General features: G+C 35.5%; 1 long non-coding RNA gene across 1 annotated transcript in view; it reads right to left on the minus strand.

The window, feature by feature from the left end:
• The window catches only part of LOC100933963, a 34,107-nt gene extending 17,009 nt beyond the window's left edge, over positions 1 to 17,098 (minus strand). The window contains exon 1 of the long non-coding RNA XR_147300.4: positions 14,541 to 17,098. This is a non-coding gene — a long non-coding RNA (uncharacterized LOC100933963). The remainder of the gene's footprint in view (positions 1 to 14,540) is intronic.
• Positions 17,099 to 24,118: the final 7,020 nt, after the last annotated feature.

Raw genomic sequence — 24,118 nt, forward strand, 5'->3', positions numbered from 1 at the left:
AGTCCAAAAGCAAGAAAAATTAAAATCTAAAGGGGGAAATCTAAGGTTACACAAGAGAGGAACAGAGCTTCTCTCATCTAGAGAATGGATTTAGATCATTTCCTAATCCTATCACGTGACTTCATAGGCTTTATGGTGCAACAAAAAGCCCTTTCACTACATTCCAAACTCCAAGACCTGCTGTTCAGATCTCCTGTTATGCCACAGTTCTCTTTAACTGTTCTGACTTGGTTTCCCTGAACTAGTTTCCTTTGTCTCAGTTTCCTTAACTGTTCTGTCAAATCCCCCTTAGTCGTAAAAACCTACTCTGGTCCTTTAAGATTGGGAACCGTTTACTCTAAGGTTATAAATTGCTAGCAAGATAAACAAGAAGAGCAGACCTCCTCCTGTCCTCAAGAATTTACAATATCCCTCTAAAATATTCCAAGATACCTCACTGACATCTTTATCTCTGGGTATTCAGACATCCTGTCTCTGGGCTTTTAGGAGTTATGGTCTCCCCCCAACCTGACAGAAGCCTTCCTGCTTTTTGGGGGTCGTTGTTTCTAGGGTTATTTAAAGAATGGGGCAGCTCCTATTCTTTGCTAGATTCTTTGAGATGACAGCCCTGGGACCAACATGGTTTCCTTGGTCCCAGTATATCTTTATCTCTGTCTGACTGGATAATTTGAGATAATTTGAGACGAGAGTCCTGTCCAGTCAATTATATTCTCCAATTAATAAACTATTGAAAAGCTCTCTAATCTCTATCCTGCCTCAGTTCCTCCGGCATTACACTCCCAGAGTATCATACACACATCAGTTGTCAGAACTGAAAGGAACTGAGAAATTAGATTTCATAAACATAAGATTCTGAGCAGGAGGAGACCTAATGATTCATCGAGTTATACTGTTACAGATAAGGAAACTGAAGCCTAGAGCGGGAACATACAGTAACTATCAGCAGGACTTAGCTTCAAACAAACCCAGTTCTTCTGATTCCAAATCCAATGTTTTTTCCACTCGTGAATTGTTTCTTGGTTCCCTTCCTTGACAAATGAATACTGAGGCTCAACAAAAAAAGAAATGAATTGTTTGGAGTCCCACAGCTGGGCTTTGGAAGGATCCAGCAGACCTAGGATGGGGTCTTTTGACTCCTAGACTAGAATTCTTTCCCTGGATCTGTAGGGGAAAAAAAGCATGACACTTATTTGCTAAAAGGTCAAAACTAGGAATTAATCAACCATCTCATCCAATATTTCTGTGGTTACTTTACTTCCAGTTATCAAGCCAGAGCTAAGAGGAAGCATGGTCATCAGCCAGCCCCTGTGTCCTGCAAGGGTAAGAGAACTTACCACATCCAGAAACAAGAGCAGAGCAGTGATTTTGAGCTAAATACTTAATGAAATTGAGAGAGTAATTTGTGGAGTTTTCTTTTCTTTCTTCTTTTAAAAGTGTTTTATTGATGCTATTTTCTTTGTCTAAATCTTGTTGCATATCAATTAATAAATCAATAAGCATTTAGGTGTCTAACATGTGTATTAGGAAAAGCAAAAACAGTCCCTGCTCTCAGAGAATTTGGTCTAAAGAAGACAACATGAAAACAATTCTGTATGTCCAGAGTCTCCAAAAGAATTCTCTCTTATAACAAGTAAATACAGTCAAGGGAAACAAATAATCACATTAGAAATGACTGCACTACCTCAGTCTACTTTGCTGGAGCTTCATCCATATAGTATTGTCCAAGATTCTATCTAGGCCCTAATCTCTTCTCACTATATACTGTTTTGCTCTGTACTATTTCATCAATTCCTATGGGTTCAATGATCATCTCTAACTGGATGCATCTGGAATCTATTTGTCCATCCTAACCTCTCTCCTAATCTCCAATCTTAAATCTCCAACTATTAGATATTGAAAAAATGATGTCTTGTAGATATCATTCCTTGAGATAATCAATCTAGGGATCGGTCATTCTCAATTCCCCACTCTCAGCTTCCTTCTCTTACCATATTCAACCAATTATGAGGTCTTCTTATTTCTGCCTTTATAACATCTCTCTTTCCACACCCTTCTCTCCTCTCCTTTAGCACCAGCTCTCATTATCTCATGCCTGGACCATTGTAATAAAAAGCCTATTGGTTGGTCCTCCTGCCTCAAATCTCTTCCCACACAAACTATGCTTCCCTCAACCATCACACTGATCTTCCTAAACACAGATGTGACTATGACACCCCATTCTTTTCAATAAATTCCAGTAGTTCCCTAGTATCTCTATGATCAAATAAGAAAAGGCAAGTGTTGGATTTGGTTTTTGTTTTTTAATTTTTTGGCATTTCTTTGTATTGCCAGGGCTTAGCAAATTATATGGTACATAGTAGGTGCCTAATAAATGGTTGTTAACTTGACTATTTTCTGAAACATCCTTCATTCTATCCTCTCTCTGCTGAGAAACAGAAAGTATGCTTTATTACTAGTCCATTGAAGTCATCATAGATTATTATATCTTTGCAGTTGTATATTCGATTAAGGCAACTGATCCAATTCAATGTCTTTTAATAAGAAGTCAATGCTATTAACTAAAGAAGCTGACTAAAAATCTATAACAAATCAGGTTCTTTAAAAGTCCTTCGTATAAATTTAAGACTTTTAATTAGCCAAATACTGACTATAGAAAGGGATTGTGGTTTCCTTATCTGAGGGATGTCCTGAAACTTTCAATCAATAATTTGGCTTTCCAATTTGGAATTATGCCAAAAGGACTATGAAACTGTGCATACCCTTTGATTTAGCAGTGTCTCTATCAAGTCTGTATCCCAAAGGGATCATAAAAGTGGAAAAGGACCCACATGTGCAAAAATGTTTGTGGCAGCCCTTTTTGTAATGGTCAGGAACTGGAAACTGAATTAATGCCCATCAGTTGGAGAATGGCTGAATAAATTATGGTATATGAATGTTATGGAATATTATTTTTCTATAAGTAACATCAGCAGAATGATTTCAGAGAGGCCTGGAGAGACTTACATGAACGGATGCTGAATGAAGAGAGCAGTACCCAGAGAACACTGTACACAATAACAAGATTATATAATGATCAACCAAGATGGACTTAGCTCTTTTCAACAATCAGGTGGATTCAAGGCAATTCTAGTAGAATTGTAATGAAAAGTGTCATCCACATCCACAGAGAAGTGGCTACAAATACAAGACTCAAGAGAAGCACAGAAATGTAAACAGGAAAGAAAAAAAAATGATGTTATTTAAGAGTTAAACTGTTTTACACTTCTACATGGGAAGGATGATACTTGTAACTTGAGAACTGTACCTTTATTAAGGCAGTTAGAAGAGGTAGACAGGGTGGGAATATAAATTGACTTTGTTGTAATATATATATATATATAAAAGACAAGGATTATACTTGGACAAGAGGAAAGGGGAGGTAAAAATGGAATAAATTAGATCACATGAAGAGGCACAAAAGACCTATTATTAAAGTAAAGGGAAAGAAGGGGACAAAATGAGCATTTTTGAAGCTTAATCTTATTGGATTAGTTTAAAGAAGGAATAACATACACTCTCATTTGGGTATGGAAATTTATCTTAGTAGGGAAGTAGGAGGAGAAAGGAGAAAGAAATGGTAAAGGCTGGATAGAAAAAAGGGCAGAGGGATAAAAGAAGGGAGGAAGGGTGATAGAATAAAGAGCAAATTGAGAGGAAGGGCTTAGCAAAACAATGAACAAAGTGAAAGGAAAGATAAAAAGTATAAACAAGGGAGAAAACAGAATGGAGAGAAATACACAGCTGGTAATCATAACTGTGAATGTGAATGGGGTGGACTTTCTCATAAAACAGAAAAGGATGGCAGAATGGATTAAAGATCAGAATCCTACAATGTTATTTACAAAAAACACATGTGAAGTAGAGGGATACCCAAAGAGTAAAGGTAAAATGCTGAAGCAAAATATATTATGCTTCAAATGAAGTTAAAAAAAATCCTGATCTCAGACCAAGCGAAAGTAAAAATAAATCTAATTAAAAGAGGTAAGGAAAAATGAGTAGAACCATGAGAACATTGTACACAGTAAGAAGATTATATAATGATCAACTGTGATTGACTTGACTCTTCTCAACCATGTGATGATTCAAGACAATTCCAATAGATTTGGGATGGAAAATGCCACCCACATCCAGAGAATGAACTATGGAGACCGAATATGGATCAAAACATAGTATTTTCACCTTTTTCAACCTTGGTGATTTGTTTGCTTGTTTATTTATTTTTTCTTTCTTTCTCCTGGTTTTTTTCCTTTTTGATCTGATTGTTCTTGCACAACATGACAAATATGGAAATATATTTAAAAGAATTGCACATATTTAATCTATATCAGACTGCTTGTTGGGGAGAGGGGAGGTAAGGGAGGAAAAATTGGAACACAAAGTTTTATAAAAATAAACAAAGAAAATTTAAAAATAAATAAAAGAGGTAAGGAAGGAAATTACATCTCGCTAAAAGATACCATACACAATGAAGTAATATCAATACAAAACATACATGCAACAAGTGGTATAGTGTAGAGAGCTTGGACTCTGGAGAAGTATACTTGAAACAAGGTGTTAACTCAATGGAATTGATGAGATAAATGCCCTTTGGGGCCCTGGAGCTGGGACCCCAGGCAAAAAAAAAAACACGGAGTATGATGGCAGCCGATGTTACACCCAGAGAGTCTTTAGAAGTTCAGTACTCAGACATGAACAATCAGCGAAGAAGCAACTTGATGGGAGAAAGGGATTACATGATCAATCAGCCAAGAAGCACTCTGATGGGAGAAAGAAATTACAATTGGGGAGAATAGAGTTGTATACAACTGGTACTACTGAGATAACCCCTGGAGAGTTCCTCTCCAGCCTATGGATCCCTTACATCCTGAAAGTGCTTACAAAACAGTGTTCATAAGAAATTGAAACTATTTCTAGTCATATGAAAAGATGCTCCAAGTCATTATTAATCAGAGAAATGCAAATTAAGACAACTCTAAGATACCACTACACACCTGTCAGATTGGCTAAGATGACAGGAAAAAATAATGATGATTGTTGGAGGGGATGTGGGAAAACTGGGACATTGATTCATTGTTGGTGGAGTTGTGAACAAATCCAACCATTTTGGAGAGTAGTTTGGAACTATGCTCAAAAAGTTATCAAACTGTGCATACCCTTTGATCCAGCAGTGTTACTACTGGGATTATATCCCAAAGAGATTATAAATAAGGAAAGGGACCTGTATGTGCACGAATGTTTGTGGCAGCCCTTTTGTAGTGGCTAGAAACTGAAACTGAATGGATGTCCATCAGTTGGAGAATGGCTGAATAAATTGTGGTATATGAAAATTATGGAATATTACTGTTCTGTAAGAAATGACCAACAGGATGATTTCAGAAAGGCCTGGAGAGACTTACACGAACTGATGCTGAGTGAAATGAGCAGGACCAGGAGATCATTATATACTTCAACAACAATACTAGATGATGACCAGTTCTGATGGATCAGGCCATCCTCAGCAACGAGATCAACCAAATCATTTCTAATGGAGCAGTAATGAACTGAACTAGCTATACCCAGAAAAAGAACTCTGGGAGATGACTAAAACCATTACATTGAATTCCCAATCCCTATATTTATGCACACCTGCATCTTTGATTTCCTTCACAAGCTAATTGTACAATAATTCAGAGTCTGATTCTTTTTGTACAGCAAAATAATGTTTTGGTCATGTATACTTATTGTGTATCTAAGTTATATTTTAATATATTTAACATCTACTGGTCATCCTGCCATTTAGGGAGGGGGTAAGAGGTGAAAAATTGGAACAAGAGGTTTGGCAATTGTTAATGCTGTAAAGTTACCCATATATATATATATCCTGTAAATAAAAGGCTATTAAAAAAACAAAAAAAAAAAAAACAAAACAAAACAGTGTTCATCCATACACTGATGTGGGACACTGGGGAATGTGTAGACAATATCCCAGTCACTAATACAAGTAGACAATGTGACATCACCCAGGAGAAGTAGTAGCATCAGATTTACTGATAGACTCCTAAAAAGCAATCTGGTGATTGTTGCCCAGATTCTGACTCCAAGCAGCAGAATCCAGGAATATTCTAGACTGCAGCTGTGACCTGGCCATCCTAAGCTCACTATCTATGTAAACAGTCTACCATTGGAAGGATTGGTAGACACTAGTGCAGATCGCACAGTCATTAGATGCCAACTGGCCCAGTCACTGGCCAAAGATTAAAGCAGACACTTATATGTCTGGTGTAGGAGGATCAATATCAGCTGAAGTTATATGCTACCCCTTTGAGATGGATTTTTGCGGGTAAAACAGGAGTTTTTACCCCTTTTACAGTTGAAAAAATCCCCATCAATTGGTGGGGAAAAGACATCTTACAATAGTTAGGATTACAAATAAGTACTTCAGTTTTTTAGGCAGGGCTGCTGTTGAGGCAGTGTGGATAAAACAGTGGCCCTTAGCTAGTGATAAAATTCAGGCCTTATTAGATATAGTACAGGAGCAATTTGACCAAGGACACACAACCTTCTCTAAGTCCCCTGTATTTGTTATAAAAAAGAAATCTGGAAAATGGAGGATATTGGCTGATTTAAGAAAAGTAAATGAACAGATGGAAACTATGGGAACTCTTCAGCCTGGACATCCATCTCCTACTCAATTGCCTAGGGAATGGCCTCCTTGGGTTATAGACATTAAGAATTGTTTCTATTCTGTCCCTCTTGATAAGGAGGATATGAAAAGATTTTTGCCTTTTCAGTGCCCAGTGTTAACTTAGCTGAGCCTTATAAAAGATATGAATAGACAGTTTTGTCACAGGGAATGAAAAATAGTCTTACTATGTGTCAAATGTATGTTGCTGCTGCTCTTACTCCAGTAAGAAAAGCATTTCCAAAAGTTATGTTATTACATTACATGTTTGATATATTGATAGATCAGGATGTGCACCTGAGGGACAAATGTTAGAAGCATGTCTACAAAAGACTATAGAAATACTAAAGAACTACAAATTGCATATAGCTCCAGAAAAAATTCAAAGATATGCTCCTTTTCAATATTTAGGATATGAAATATACCCTACGGTGCTTACAGTACAAAAACTTTCCTTAAGAACTGAGAAGCTAAACACCTTAAATGACTTTCAGAAATTGATAGGAGATATCCAATGAATGCCTCCAGTGTTAAGAGTTGACTACCTATCAATTGCAACCATTATATGACATTTTTAAGGGGAGACAGTGCTTTAAACTCACCACATCAGTTTACAAAAGAAGCTCAAGAGGATTTGAGAAAAGTTGAACTGGCTTTATCCAATGTAGTTGAAAGAGTTACTCAAAAACCCTTGGAAATATCAGTTTTTGCTACCAAAGAGACACTCACAATAATCCATCAAGGAGACAGCGTGATCAAGTGGGTGAACCTCCCAGCACAACCAGAACAAAGTTTACTTCTTACCCAATGCTTGTGGCTAGAATTTTATTAAAGGCCATTAAGCAAGAAGTACAATTATCAGGGACAAAACCTGACAAGATATATATTTTTTATACCAATGCACAAATTAATGTATGCTGTGAAACCATCCCAGAGTGGCAAATTTTACTGGCCACGGCTCCAAATTTTACACATGGGTCTTCATTAAAGATAACCCAACTATTACATAATTGGCAATGGATTATTGAAGAAAATGTTTCTAAAGTTCCTGTTAAAGGACCAACTATCTTTACAGATGCATCCAAGCATAACATTTGTGCTGTATACTCTCATGATTTAACTATAAAGAGAGTAGTCAGAACTTTTCAGTCCACTCAGCAGAATGAATTGTATGCAATCATTCTAGCTCTTACTTATTATCCAGGAGATATAAATATAATATCTGATTCAGCTTATTCAGTAGGTGTGGTACAAAGAATTGCCACAGCCCAAATAAAATTTGTAGCTTCCAATATATATCAGCTCTTTAAGGAACTTCAAGAACAAGTGAGAAAGCATCCAGGTAAGATTTATATCTTGCATGTCCATTCTCATAGTGGACTTCCAGGTCCTATTTTTCATGGTAATTCAAAGGCAGATAGCCTTCTAACCATGTTAGCCAATACTCCTTTATTTCAGGAAGCCTAAGAATCTCATTCTAAATATCATCAGGCTGCTCGAGCTTTACATTTACAATTTGGAATAACAAAGAGGAAGCTAGGAGCATAGTAAAAGCCTGTACAGCTTGCCTTCCTTTCCATGCTCCTACTCTCCTTCCAGAGAAGAATCCTCGTGGTTTGAGATCCAATGAAATTTGGCAAATGGATGTGACCCATTATAAATCTTTTTGTCATCTGTCTTTTATCCATGTTGTAGTAGACACCCTTTTTAGCATTCACTTTTGCAATACCAGCAGTAAAAGAGACAGCCCGAGGTCACTGAATTCCTTATCCAAACATTTGCAATTATGGGTGTGTCACAAGCAATAAAAACAGATAATGGACCCACATATACTTCTAAACATTTTGCACACTTTTGTGCATAGTATAAGATTTTACACACACTGGCATACCCTTTAATCCTGAAGGACAGGCCATAGTAGAGAGAAGAAACAGAGACATTAAGACACTCCTCCAAAAACAAAAGAAAGGGGAGCCACAGGTAACCCTAGAGAACTTTTATCTCATTGATTCCACTGAGTTAACACCTTGTTTCAAGTCTACTTCTCCAGAGTTCCAGCTTTCTACAGTATAGCAACCAAATTCTTGGAAGAAAAGTTAGTCAATTACAGGAAGAAATAGATAACTATACTAGTGGGGGATCTCAATTAAATAAATCTAATCACAAAATAAACCAAAAAGAAGTTAAGGACATGAATAGAATTTTAGGAAATTTAGATATCATAGACCTATGGAGAAAATTAAATGCAGATAGAAAGGAATACATCTTTTTCTTAACAGTACATGACACCCACACAAAAACTGACTGTATTAGGGCATAAAACTCTCACAATCAAATGCAGAAAGGCAGAAATAGGAAATGAATCCCTTTCCGATCATTATACAATAAAGGGCCATGGAAAGATAGACTAAAAATTACATAATCTACATAATCTAATTACATAATCTAATCCTAACAACAAATCATAGACACAATAAATAATTTCATCCAGAGAATGATAATAATGATACAACAAACTAAAAGTTATGGAATCCTGCCAAAGTAGTTCTTAGGGGAAATTTATATTTTAAATACTTACATGAATAAAACAGATAAAGATGAGATCAATGAAAGGGGCATGCAATTAAAAAAAAGCTAGGAAAAGAACAAATTAAAAATCTTCAATTAAATACTAAATTAGAAATCCAGAAAATTAAAAGAGATATAAAATTGAAAGTAAGAAAACTATTGAGCTAATACATAAAACCAAGAGCTGGTTTTATGAAAAAATCAATAAACTAAATAAGCCATTGGCTAATTTGATTATTTTAAAAAAGAAAACCAAATTACCAGTATCAAAAATTAAAAGGGTGAATTCACCATTAATGAAGAAGAAATTAAAACAATAGGAGTTATTTTGCCCAACTATCAATAAATCTGGCAATTTAAGTAAAACGAATGGATATTTACAAAAATATAAATTGCCCAGATTAACAGAAGAGGAGGAAAACATACTTAGTTAACTCCATCTTAGACAAAGAAACTGAATAAGCCATCATTGACGTCTCTAAGAAAAAAATCTCTGGGCCAGATAAATTCACAAGTGAATTCTACCAAATATTTAAAGAACGTTTCATTCCAATGTTAGATAAATTATTTGGGAAAAAATGTGAAAAAGGAATCCTATCTAATTCTTTTAAAGACACAAATATGTGGCTGATATCTAAACCAGGAAAAGTCAAAACAAGAAAGAAAATTATAGACCAATTTTCTTAATGAATATTTATATTTTAGATAATTTTAGATTAATTTTGGATAAAATACTAGCAAAGAGATTACAGTAATTTATCACCAATATAATATACTGTGATCAGGTGGGATTTACAACAGGAATGTAGGGCTAGTTCAAACTTAGGAAAACTAGCAGCATAATTGACCATATTTATAACAAAACCAACAAAAATCATATTATCTCAAAAGATGCAGAAAAAGTCCTTGACAAAAAACAGCATTTATTCCTATTTACAACAACAATAAACATTAGAGAACATAGTAATAAATGAAGTTTTCCTTGAAATGATAAGCAGCATCTACCTAAAACCACCAGCAAGTATTGCATATGATGGGGATAAATTAGAAGTCTTCCCAGTAAGATCAAGGGTGAAACAAGGACACTCACTATTTTTCAATATAATACCAGAAATGTCGATTTTAGCAACAGACAATATCCAGATGAAGAAATTAAATCTATAGTCACATGAAAAAATTGCTCTACATCCCTATTAGAGAAATGCAAATTAAAACTCTGAGGTACACTTCATACCTATCAGATTAAGATGACAGGAAAAGATGATAAATATTGGAGGGGATATAAGAAAATGGGAGCACTGATAATTATTATCTGTAGAGTTGTAAACGGATATAGCTATTGTGGAAAGCAATTTGGAAATGCCCAAAGAGCTATTGAACTGTGCATACCCTTTGATCCAGCACTACCCACTATTACTTCTATATCTCAAAGAAATCATAAGAGGGTTAAGGACTTATATGTGCAAAAATGTTTGTATCAACTGTTTTTGTAGTGGCAAGGAATTGGAAATTGAGGGGATGCCCATCAATTAGGAAATGGCTGAATAAGTTGTGGTATATGAATATTGTTCTGTAAGAAATAACAGGCTGATTTTAGAAAAGCCTGGAAAGACTTATGTGAACTGATGTTGAGTGAAGCGAACAGAATCAGGAGAACACTGTACACAGTAACAGCAAGATTCTGTGCCAATAACTATGATAGGTTTACCTCTTTTCAACAATACAGTGATCCAAGACAATTTCAATAGACATGAGATGGAATATGCTCCCCACATGTAGAGAATGAACTATGGAAATTGACTGCAGCTTGAAGCATACTATTTTTACCTATTTTATTGTTTTTTCTTTCTTATAGTTTTTCCATTTTTGTATGATTTTTCTTTCACAACATGACTGATATGTAAATGTGTTTAAAATTATTGTAACTATATCCTATTTCGTGTGTGTGTGTGTGTGTGTGTGTGTGTGTGTGTGTATAAAACCTATATCAGATTGCTTGCTGTCTTGGGGGCAGAAGGAAATGGAGGGAAGGAGAAAAACAATGGAATTCAAATCTTAACAAAAATGAATGTTGAAAACTATCTTTATATGCAATTGGAAAAAATAAAATACTATTAAGTAGAAAAATAAAAAATAAAAAAAGTGCAGATCATTCCCCATCTTCCATTTGTTTGCTAGTTCAATCCCAAGTACCCTTTTCTAAATACCGGGATGGACGATTTTGTTTGCTTAGGTTTTGTATCAAATTTTCTTTAAAAAAAATTTCCTCCCGTACAATGTTTTATGAAGCAAGTTTTGCTTCATAAAAACTGCTCATAATCTTCCAATATATTTTCCAAGTAATCAATCATATGAACAAAATTATATCGTAGTCTTTCCACTGATTTCTATATCTCTGTTCTTGGCAAAGAAGTCAAGAATTGTCTGAGTGAGTTTTAAGACTCTTGACTCCCTTGTTACGGCAACTGATTTAGATTAAACATATATATAAAAATTGCTAAAAATCAGTGCCTATGGTTTTTTTCCTATCCATTTTCTATTTAAAAAAAATAATCAATAGCTTGTTTAAATAGGTTAAGTTGCTAACTGTTTTCATTTCATGCCATTTCTTTTTCATTTTCTTTCAGCTCTCTGATTATTATATTCTTTGGTCTAAAAAGTCCATAGTACATAGACAAATGGTTCAAAAATGATTTTGCCATTAGTAATGAATCATTTCCTATTTGTAAGCAAGCAATTGTTTTAACTTGCTATAGTTTTTACTATCCAGTTCCACCTGATACTTTCTCAAAGAAAATAATCATGACACGTAGACATGAAGCTTCTAAAGAATCTGGAAGTCATTTTAGTCCTGAATCATATTTTTCAAATATTTCTTACTGTCCTTACCATTCTACCTTTGTTTTGAAGCCACCATGCAGCAAAAGTTTAGTTTGTTTAGATTTGTTTTAACCAGATTTATGATTTCACTGACATGGGGAACACCAGGATAGAAATTCCCTCCACCAATGCAGATCATTTTAAAGGAAAAACCACTTCTGGATTTCATTACTTTTAGGAATTATGTTATGAAGGAAGAAGAAAAAAAAAAGTTCAACAAAACTTATAAATACATCAAAAAGGCTGGAATTATATGCAATGTTAGACACGCACAGTCCCTAACTTCACCAATGAAAGTGAAGAAGGCCCGTTCTCTCCCCTTTGGACCCCATCTTGGTCATTATAATTTCAGTCCATTCCAGTTTTAATTGTGTTGTATTTTCCATTTTCATTGTCTTCATTGTACATATCATTTTCCTGGTTCCACTTAATTCACTTTGTATCAGTTCATCTAAGTCTTTGTATGCTTTTCTGTATTAATCATAATCTATTTTTTATTACACCAGAGTAATTCCATTATATTCACATACCATGACTTATTTAGTTATTCCGCAGGTGATCTGCCATGCTGTTCTTTTCATCTACACAAAGGGCCTGTTGTAGCACAGGAACTTCTAAATATCTTCAAAGTCCTATTCCAAGGTTTGATCCTGTTATAGAGGTTACCCAGGGTTCTAAAGCAATACCAGCCTAAGACAAGCTCTGGCATATTCTCCTATGCTTGAGAGGCTTTGAGTGCAGTGCTGGCAACAGACTAGATCTGTTTTTGGAGCACAAAACCTAGCTAAGTCCTGAGAGGCTCATCACTTTGGGATGAATTCTTTAGCCATAGCAACCTATTAAACAAAGAAAAACACAAACCATTCCTCAGCCCACTGTTAGCTCCCTTCTACTTTTGCCCTGACAGTGGCAGAAGGATGGGGCAAAGGGGAATAAGAATCAACATTTTAAAAACAATTTATAAACATTAACCTAGCTCCATTGCATCATTATATGTGAAATCTTTGTACCAACAAGTAGACATACTTGGAGAGCTAAATTCTATCATTCTCCACCTTTTTGCTATAAATGTAATTCAAAGACAGAGAGAAATTGTGTCTAAATGGAAGGATGACTCAGTCACTCCTTAGAGAAACAAATGAAATAAGTAGACTTGATTTTATTATGTGTCCCGAGGCAATCAAAAACATGATTATCATGGGTCATGCGGGGCTCATTATCAGCATAGGCAGAAAGACCACTAAGAAAATAATTGCAGATGAAAAAGCCACCTACCTCCCAACAGATATTTTTTGGATATGGTCAATATGGACATTTATTTTGCTTGACTATCCATACTTGTTTTGTTGTTCTTTCTCTTTTTCCAATGTTGGGGAGAGGTAGCAGGGGACAAAAATTAGATTTTTGTTAATTGAAGAAAATTTTGCTAATTTTGAAAAAAAAATAAGGAAAAGAATTGAAGCTTAAGTGGTAAAAGCTACTGCAAGTGATGAAGAGGTTAAAAAAAATCCATTGAACAATGGACATTGAAGGACAATTAATAGGCAGCTAGATGGATAAAATAGTGGTCTTGGACTCAGTTAAACCCTAGTTCTGATCCAATCTCAGGACACTTCTGGTTAAAAGGTCCTTTTCTTTAGAAACCCTGACCAAGCACATTGAAAACTTTGCTTCTAAACAAGAAGGTGAGGAATCTGACTCCCACATGGTAAACAGAAGCATACTTTTCACCTCATGATTCACTGTACTGCTACTTCAATCCCGTGAGCAACTGGGGATTATTGCTGTCCTGTCATCAGAGAAGCCGGGGAGAGACTAGTTATGCTATTGCCCCTCTCCATTCAAACAGCTAAAAAGCACCAGTTGCTAATCATTGAATTATCAAAAATGGGAGGAAAAGAGTACACACAGCCATAAACTTATTCTGGACACAATCTCAAATTAAAAGAAAAAAAAAAAAAAAAGCATTTCTATTCACATAGCTGAACATAAAAGATTCTATATGAAACTCTGATCTCTAATCCATTGACATATTTAACTGGCACTCTTGAGGTAAGTGGGTAGACATCAAGGTGGTCAGAAGACTTGATATCTTATCAAGGAATAGAGATTAAAGAAGACAAATATTCTGGATTCACTCAGAGGGAAGAATTGATATCTTCAGGAAGTTACAAAGACCAACACCCAGAATAGTATTCTTTCTAGGGTTTATTTAAGCCCCAGAAATGAAGCTTCCTTTCAGCTAGATGCAGAGGGCCAAGCTTTGGACCTTGCACTTGGAATGTTGAGGTTTCTTAAACATCTCTGTACTTGTCTCTAGGTTTCTTTAGCTAGGCCCTTTCTGATACTAAGGAGATAGCTATCTCTTCTCTATGCTACCAAGGCTTGTTACCTGAGGCTTTCTTCAGTAAGGGATCACTGGATTTTAAAGATTGTTTTTGCACAAGATGAGTATATCTTTCAAGCTCGAGCTGTTTTCCTCCTCTTCCTCCTCTCCTCCCAGCCTCCCACATAGATCAGCACTCATCTTGCAAAGGTCAAATAACTGTTGGCTTCTTATATCAATGTCACAATGCAAGCCCCATGGCAGATATTTCTTACTGTGTTGACATTTCCTAGCAACAAGGGGCTATTTGGATGATGTTCATCTGCTGAACATTCTGCCTGATGCAGAGTGGGCAATAACAGGCAGCTTTCTGATAGAGCACAGTATATCCCAGGCACTCCATGGGTGGCAAAGTTTAGAATGAAAGGTATAAAAATGGGGAGTCTAGCTATTTAGATGTGGGGCAGCATAGTATGGAGCCTGGCTTCTTTTAACTGTGGTTTGTACTCCAATACATATGGGATCTTATAAATGTACGGGTCATGAAATTATGACTTCTCATTAGTAAATGTTTGATTTATACCTATATACCTGGACTCATGTAAACATTTCTTGGGTGAAAAGGGATAGCAGATAGCAGAGAATGTTTAAGAAGCTCTAGTACAGAGCAGAGTACGAGGATGGAGGATTGAGTGACCCAGGCTCCAGTTCTGTTTAACTTTAAGCAATTTATTCTCAACTGCATACATCTTCACTTTTTCCCCACATCTAGAATTTTTTCCCTCCTCATCTGTACCACTTGGCTTCCTGATTTCCTTCATGTCTCAGCTAACGTAGCACTACATGCAAAAAGCTTTCCCTTAGTTCTCCTTATGTATTTACTGGGATTATCTCAGATTTATCTTCTATGTAATTTGCTTGCACATAATTCATACACCGTCTTATTAGATTGTGAGGTCCTTGAGAGCAGGGACTCTTACCGCCTTTGTCTCTCTAGTGCTTAATAGTGTCTCATACATAGTAAGCAGTTAATGTTTGTTCACAACTCATTTTCTTTCTTTGGAACTCTTTCCCTTCTCAATGAAATGGAGAAGTCAGCATTGATAACTTCTCAGGAGGACCCTTCCAGCTATGACATCCTATGTCCTCTTTTCCCCAAGAACCTTCCAGCTGTGACATTCTAAGTCTAAATTCCTTCTAGCTCTAAGGGCTCAAGACCCAATCAGATTAGTAGCTTAGTGAAAATAAAACTGATTTAGAGCCATTGCCTTTCTGACTCCCACAGACAGCCAAACATTTCTGACAATTCTAGGTGCCCTAATGGACACAAAGATTGGCTTTTAACAATTAACATAAAGGGCTCACCCGATAAAGGTACAACTGTTTCTTGGCCTGTGCCATGACTAGATGTAGAATATTCAACCTGAAGGGGCCTGAAATTAAGTTTAGTCTAGCAAAGCCACCATGGTGGCTTAGACTTACCAACACAGGCAAAGTCTTCCTCCAAAACATTCTTAAAATAATGCCTCAAGATGAGTTTTGGAGCAGCAGACCAAAGATAAGATCAGGGTGAGGTTTTTTTAAGCCCAAAACAACATAGGTCAGCAGAAGTCTGTGACATTGAGGTGGCGGCCAGCCCACAGAACACATCCATAACAGCACCAACAATGAGTCTTGGAAGAAGCTGCAACAGTGGTGATGGTGGTGGTGGCAGCAGCGGTATCAGCTGCAGTAGCTTTGAGTTCTCAGCCCAGAAAAAGATAACAGGGTTGGACAAGTCTGGAGATGATGGGGATCCTTTGTTGGCACTGGATAGAGCTGAAACTGACTGGTAACTCTATTACCCATACAATGCTGGATTGCAGTTATAGGGCAGAGAGGGGTACTGGTTGGTTTAAAGTTTCATTCATTTCAAGATCCAGGTTCACAACAAAGAAGTCACTTTTGATTTTTAATTTTCCCTGACCATCTTTCACAAATTACTTGCTACTATATTTTGCCAAAACTCTTTTTAAGCTTCTTCCTCTTTTGAGCTCATTCAACTCATACCATAACTATCCTGAGTTCAGGCCATCATGACGTCTCTTTTGCTCTATAGTCCTAGTCTCCTAACTACAGAATCTCTATACTCTCCAATACAGCTTTATTCAGTCACTAGGGAGCAGAGTATCTGGTCACAGTTCCAGGGCCAAGAGGGATGCAAGTGCCAATGGCTGCAGAGGAGCAGGGGCAAAAGCATAGACCAGAAGAATAGAGACTATATACCTCTCCTTGGATCACACAACCTTGAAAGCACTGAAAACTTGCAGACCCCAGAACTAACTCAGAAGACAGCAGCTTAAAAAAGCCTGACTCTTAGGACAGTTGCTCCCTACCTCCAGGTGAACAAAGCCAAACTTTAAAATAAAGTTCAAAGTCAAGAAATAGATTGGAGAAATGAGCAAATAACTTGACCACAAAAAGCTATAATGGTGGCAGAAAAGATCCAGACACAAACTAAAAGAAAACAATGTAAAAATAGTTATAGTTATAATCAAACCATCAAAGAAAAATGCCATCCTACATAAGCCCATCAAGAATTCCTGGAAGATTTTTTGTTTTTTTTAAGATGAGTGGCAGAGGGTAAAAATGGGAAAAGAAATAAGATGAGAAAATTTTGAAAAGAGAATTAACAGCTTGGTAAAAGAGGCACAAAAATTTATTGAAGAAAAGAACTCCATAAAAAATAAATCAAAAGAATGGAAAGATAACTCAGAAGGTCAATAGAAAAGATCTGTGGAACCAGTATGGGAGCTCAGCATGCAATCCCAGTGCCGGCCATGCCATCGTAACCCTAGCCCTGACAATAAAGCAGGAACCAATCCAGGGACCTCTGAAATTAGAAATGAGTGGTACAAAAGGAAATACAAAAAGCTAATCAAAAGAATGCCTTAAAAAGCAAATTGGCCAAATGGGAAGAAATATAAAAGCTGAGGGAAGTAATTCCTTCAAAATTAGAATTTGCAAATGGAAGCTAATAACTTAACGAGAAAACAATATACATAAAGCAAGAGCATTAAAAAAAATTTTTTTTTTTTAAAATGTGAACTATCTCAATAGAACCTGGAAAATAGACCCAGGAGAGAAAATTTAAAAATTATTGGTTTACCTGAAAGTTATGATCAACCAAACAAAATATCCTGAACATCATCTTTCAAGAAATCAAAGAAAAATGTCCCAATATTATAGAACCAGAGTTAAATAGAAATTGAAAGACTCCACCAATCACTTCTGGAAAGAGATCCCAAAATCAAAACTCCCAGGAATATTATAGCCAAATTCCAAAAAAGTCAGAAGAATGAAAAAGAGAAAATGTAAAATATCTCATCAGAAAAATGATTGGGGGGGGGGGAGGGGTGAGGGTCAAGAAGAGATAATTTAAGAATTTTTTGGATCATCTGTAAGTTATTTTTTTTTAAAAAGCCCAGACTACATATTTCAAGAAATTATCAAGGAAAATTGCTTCAATTTTCTCAATATCTTGAGGATCAAATAGAAATTTAAAGAATCCACCCATCAACTCCTGAAAAAAAGATCCCAAATTGAAAACTACTAGGAATATTGTAGTCAAATTTCAAAGCTCCTGGGTCAAGAAGAAAATATTGCAAGTGGGGGTCAAATAGAAACTGAAAGAATACACCAATCAATTCCTGAAAAAAGATCCCATGAGGGTCAAATAGAAATTGAAAGAATACACCAATCAATTCCTGAAAAAAGATCCCAAAATGAAAACTACTAGGAATATTTTAGTCAAATTTTAAAGCTCCCAGGCCAAGAAGAAAATATTGCCAAGTGGCTATAAGAAATCATGAATCATGCAAAATTTAGCAGCTTTCACTTAAAAGAAGCAAATGGCTTGGAATATATTCCAGAAGGCAAAGGAGCCAACCAAAAATTACCTACCCGACAAAATTAAGTATAATAAAAAATGAACAATTAATGAAATAGAAGACAATTATTGAAATAAGAGGATGTTCAAAAGCATTCTCAATGAAAACCAGAGCTGAATAAAAAAATCTGACTTTTACATACAAGACCCAAACATTAAAAGGCAAACACAAAAGAGAAATCAACAGATTTAATAAGTTAAACTATTTGTATTCCTACATAGGAAAACTAATACATGTAATTACGAAGAATGTTGTTATTAGGGTAGTTAATCTACATAGAAGGTAAGGGTGTGAATTGATTATGTTGAGATAATATCAAAAAATGAAGGAGAAAAGAGGGATGCACAAGGAGAAAGTTAAAAGGAATGGTAAAATGGGAAATCTTTTTTTCATATAAAAAGAGGCACACAAAGCAAAACTTGCCATGGAGGTAAAAATGGGGGTGGGAGGCTACAACAACAATACCATTAATAGGTTTTTACTCCAAAGTCAAAAAAAATAGGAAAAGACCTATATGTAATATTTATAAGCAACTTCTCATGAAAATAAAGAATTGGAAATTGAAATCAAAATTAATGCCCATCAATTGGGGAATGATTGAACAAGTTGGGGCATACTAATTATGATGGAGTACTATTGTACTTGGTAAAAAAAAAGACTAACAGGAATAATTTCAGAAAAACAAACATAGAAAACATAGAAAAAACATAGTGAGCAGAACCAGATCATTGATAGAAGGAATCACTCCTGGTACTTTTTCTATCATGGTCTTTGATTTCTCCCATTTTACAATTTTTATTTTATTTTAAATTCCCTTCTAGTTGACATTCCATGATTTCAATGAACTTACTGAACACTTAAATCATGACTGATTTTCACTTTTCTCCCAGGAACAAGTATGGGAAAAATCGAAATTTTCTTGGAAAAAAACCCAAAACTTGAATTATATATCAACAGGGTTTTAAATTCAGGCTCCAATCATTCCCCAGTAGATAAATGATTAAATTATATTTTCAAAGAGGAAACATAAGCTATCAAACAACATTTAAAAATGCTTAAGACAAATATCTTTTGCCAAAGATGAGTATACACATAGCTATCTATGTACACATATATGCACTGACATCAATACAAGTGTGTTTATTTTAAGTGAGCTGAATTATCCATTAATACAGGAATTTTTTTTTTAATACTAAAACTTTTTAATAGTGGTGAGCATGGAATCAAGACCAAAGTTCACATCTAGCCTTAAGCATTCACTACAAGTCACTTTCAGCTGTCTGCCTGTTTCAATTATAAAATGGGTTTAACTTCTACCTTCCAAGATTTTTGTGAGGCTCAAATATTACAAAGTATTTAGCAATATCTGGCACATAGTAAATGAGTAGTATGTATAGTATGTATTTCCTAGAACCTCCAAATTTAAAGGAATTTTAGAGGCCAGTTGTCCAAGCAGAACAATATTCCCAAGGTACCTTCTTAGGTTCTCGTTCTACTTTGGAGCTCTAGTTTTAATTTAATTTCTTCAAATGGGGTTGACTGGCCTCTTTGTAACCCAGAATCAAAAGATTAACGATTTAAAGACAAGAAAGGACCTTAAATATCTTTGCCTGACACCTCATTTTATAAATGACCTTGAGATTCTGAGAAATTACAAGACTAGTGCAAGTTCTCACAGGCTATAAGTCAGTATCAGATGTGAAGTCAAATCCAGTACTCTTTTTAATATTCACTGTTCTCTATTTTGCTTTCTGGGGCCAAGCAAAAACTGCCTTTAAAAAGGAAAAAAAAAAAAAAAGCAGTTAACACTTAAATAGTGCTTTCAGGTTAGCAAAATACATTACATACAGCATTCGATACATCATGTAGTATTTGGGGGATACCTTTGCAGAAGAGGGAAGCCAAGGCAAACAAAAGGATTAAATGGCTTCCAGGGCACCATACCCAGGTTGTCACTTTTTGTCCTCTAATAGAATTCAACAGGAAAACCTGTCAAAAATTTAAAGATGATTCCACTTACTGTTTTCAAAAAAAACCAAAAAACCATTTTAACTTAAAAGTAAACACTTTAATATCCTTTAACAAGTCATTGCTTAGAACTGAACACAATCCCTAGTCTCCATGGAGCTTCAACAATGCAGACTCCTATCCTGTCCCTTGCCCCTAACACTGCTTCTGGGAACACAGCCCAAGAACTCGTTGCCTTTTTTGGTTTACTTAAAGGCAGTAGAGAGAACTGATGAAGTCAATCAAAATAAGGCCAAGTTTCAGCTCTGCATTGTTTACTGTCTGAGGAAAACACTTTGAGCTATGAGCTGTACTGAGTATGGCCATGAGGTGAAAAGGCTTGAGTGAAGAGATGGATAAATGGATGGCCAAGCTCTTATTCTACACCTCTGTGGAAAGGTAAGTATAAATTAGCTAATGCTAAATCAAGCTTGAAGTGAACTAAAACTTTGAGACCCTTTCCCACATGGGCTAAGGGCTAGCTATATTGAACTTTTTATAAAACCCAAAGCACAGCTAAGTACACAATGGATTTTGTCTGACCTGGATTGGGATTCATCTTTCACTTAACCATGAGACCCTGGGGAAAACATTTAACTATTTACTTCAGTTTCTTCGTATGTAAAAAAAAAAAAAATGAGCTGGAGAAGGAAATGGCAAACCACTCCCAATTATCTTTATGAAAACTCCAAATGATGTCATAATGACAAATACAAGGGAAGCAAATGAACAAGGCATATATGTAACATCATTTCCGGGAAAATATGAGTGTGGTACTGTTAAAACTCATAAAAACAAAGCTTTACAAAACAATTTAAGGAATTCCTTTGATATCAGTTATGAATATTCCAACTTGGCAAGCTGTTTTCTCTGAATTCCTTAAGTCTTTATTTTAATACTGAATTTGCTACCTTTAAATAATTCTTCTCTAAAATGAATTCTCATTGCCATTTTCCACATTATCTTCCATAGAGCTTTTAATGAATTACACTCTATGCACACATGAAATCACAATAAACTTCAACCTATTTCTGGGAATAATACGATGTATCCCTTTTAGGTTTCTAAATGTTGAAAATATTGATTTGCATTTACTTCCAGGGGCAGGGGGAAACAAGCCTCCAATTGTAACAAAAATTACATAGTGGTATTAACACTACACCTGATGACCCATTTTAAAATTCTACGCATTTATTCCTATCCGAGTCTTTTTTGAGGCATTCTGTGCCTCAGTGGATTGCAGGTCAAAACCTGTATGGGTCTATCTAATTATGTTAGTCATCCAAAGACCAGTCTAAATATACTTTAAAAGATGGTTATCACCAGACAGGTCACAGGGTTAATTTTTTCTGACAGCAACCATTTACAAAATGGCCATAGCTCACATTATAAGTATGTCAGCACACTACTGTAAAGGACTGAAACTCTTGAGTTGATGCACTGAGGTCGGACAATAAAGCACTTAAGACTAACTGCCAATTGGACAATACTCTATTAACATATGCTTTGAAAATGGCCCTTCCCACTATTTTGTGCTGACTTTTGGTGTATACAGAGAAATGTGGGAAGGACTAGGGGGTAGAGTAAGACAAGTCATTGTCACTTGGGCAGTGGAGGTAGAAAAGGAAGGTCGCGGAGATCCTGTGTCCATTCCGTTCACTTCTACCCCTAAAGACCAAGGACTTTTGCTTATCCTGACTCCAGCTGATTCTAAGGTATCTAGGGTGTTAACTCAGTCTTCACACACTGCAAAACTGATTTTTAACTTAAAACTACTCCAAAAATACTTTTCATGCAGAATGAGCCTTTTAAAAAGGCTTCCATTTCTTGTCACCTCCAGGAAGATCTAGACTAGGTAGGTAATGCAAATCTGTCTTGCAATTGAATGAAAAATGTATATTTGATAACACCTTCACTCTATATTATTAGGCATTTAACTCCAACAGTGACTCAAAAATTTTACTTTATAGAATCTGTTAAGTTTGAATATAAATGGAAAACTGGAAAGCTTGTTAACAAGTTATGTATCACATACAATATAGTAACAAAATGTTTCAAAACAAGGCATTAAAACCTATTCAATAACAGTCTTGATTATGTTTAAAGCACAAGCCTAGGATTATTTGCAGAGGAAGGAGGGAACTAAAAATTTCTGAGAAAATATCAACCCTCAAACTAAGGATTCACTGAAGTGATCCAAAGACAAAAAGAAACGTTGTTAGTCCAGTTTTCCCCCCAAAGGAAAAACAAACACAAACCTTAATATTTTCTGAGAGAACAAGCACAATAAAAATGCCACAAACTAACTTATTTTAAGTAACAGCCTTGGTTGCTCTAAATTTTTCAATAAAAAATTTCTTCTTTGTCCTTTTTGGCAGTTAAATTGAACATATTTCAATTACATCGAAATGATGAGGGATTAGCCCAGTCACAATTTTCAAAGTGACTTCTCAAGTCAGCCTCCAGTTCCCCTTCATCCAACAAGTTTAGGTAGAACAGTGCTATCAAAAGACCCAGGTGACCTCAGTCAAGTTATTTCACTGCTTCCTTAACCTAACTTTTAAGATTTCTGAATTTTACTTTATGTGGCAAATACATCAAATACTACTTTGGACCTAGTTAAAAACCCCATGTGCTAGACAATTTGGAATTGTGAATGTGCTACTCAGGATTCTGTCGTCAAGAAAGAAATAAAAGGACTGAACCAGCCAGTGATCACTTTTCAACGCATTACAATGGAGTCATTTACTGTAGTTTTATTCTATTCCTTATTCAGTCAGATGCTCCTCTTAAAGTAACTTGGGAATAGATGACTTGCCTATTTACCCAACCCTGCCCCACCAATTTCCCATAAAAACTTTCATTTCCTCCTTCAAAGGGATCCTGAGATCAAACAGTACGGATAGAATAGCTAGGTCTTGATAGTGGGTATTTTTATGGTGGTAAAAGTGAAAAACTGGAGATGGATGATTGAGGACTCCCACTTTAGTGGAAATGACATAAAACCCAGGTATTTATAGGGCCTACAGATAAGATTATTTCTTCTACAGGATTATTCTATATTGATATATTTACATGAAATTCAAAGAATTATGGCCCTATTATAAACTAATTACATCTAACCTAAACCAAACTTATTACTGAAGATCAAGAATGAGAAACAAATGGCATTTTCATCAATGTTTCTTATTTAAGATCAAAATCTACTCTAGACTTTATGCTTAAAAACAGATTGTTACATTGTCCTCCCTGATATAAAATTATAGCTCTATTTTTGAAAATACATTTACTAATTACTCAAGTTTTCTAATTTAGTTTAGAACTCTTAAATCACGTAGACCATTCACATGCATCCTAAGAGACAAGCCAAGATGCTTATCTAGTTGCAAATATGACTAGTTCATCTAAAAAAATAGTAAGCAGAACCCCAAGTTGCTCAAAATTAATAATGATACTAACTTGTCTTCCTGTGCTGCATAAAAAGCACATTTTATAACAAATCTTTTCTATGCTCATGGGCAAGCAAAAGTCACACCCACAAATATATAATTTAATTATGACTTTGTACAAGGTTAAAACCTTCCATTAGTTTAAGTAACAGTATACTTAAAAGCAAGATTTTTATACTTAGATCTGAAAGTGGTAGATTTCAAGAAAAAATTATGCCCCCATCCAATGATAAATCCAAACTTCTGTTACAGGAATTCA

The sequence above is a fragment of the Sarcophilus harrisii genome, chromosome 2 (genome assembly GCF_902635505.1).
Source record: "Sarcophilus harrisii chromosome 2, mSarHar1.11, whole genome shotgun sequence".
NCBI classification, from domain to species: Eukaryota; Metazoa; Chordata; class Mammalia; order Dasyuromorphia; family Dasyuridae; genus Sarcophilus; species Sarcophilus harrisii.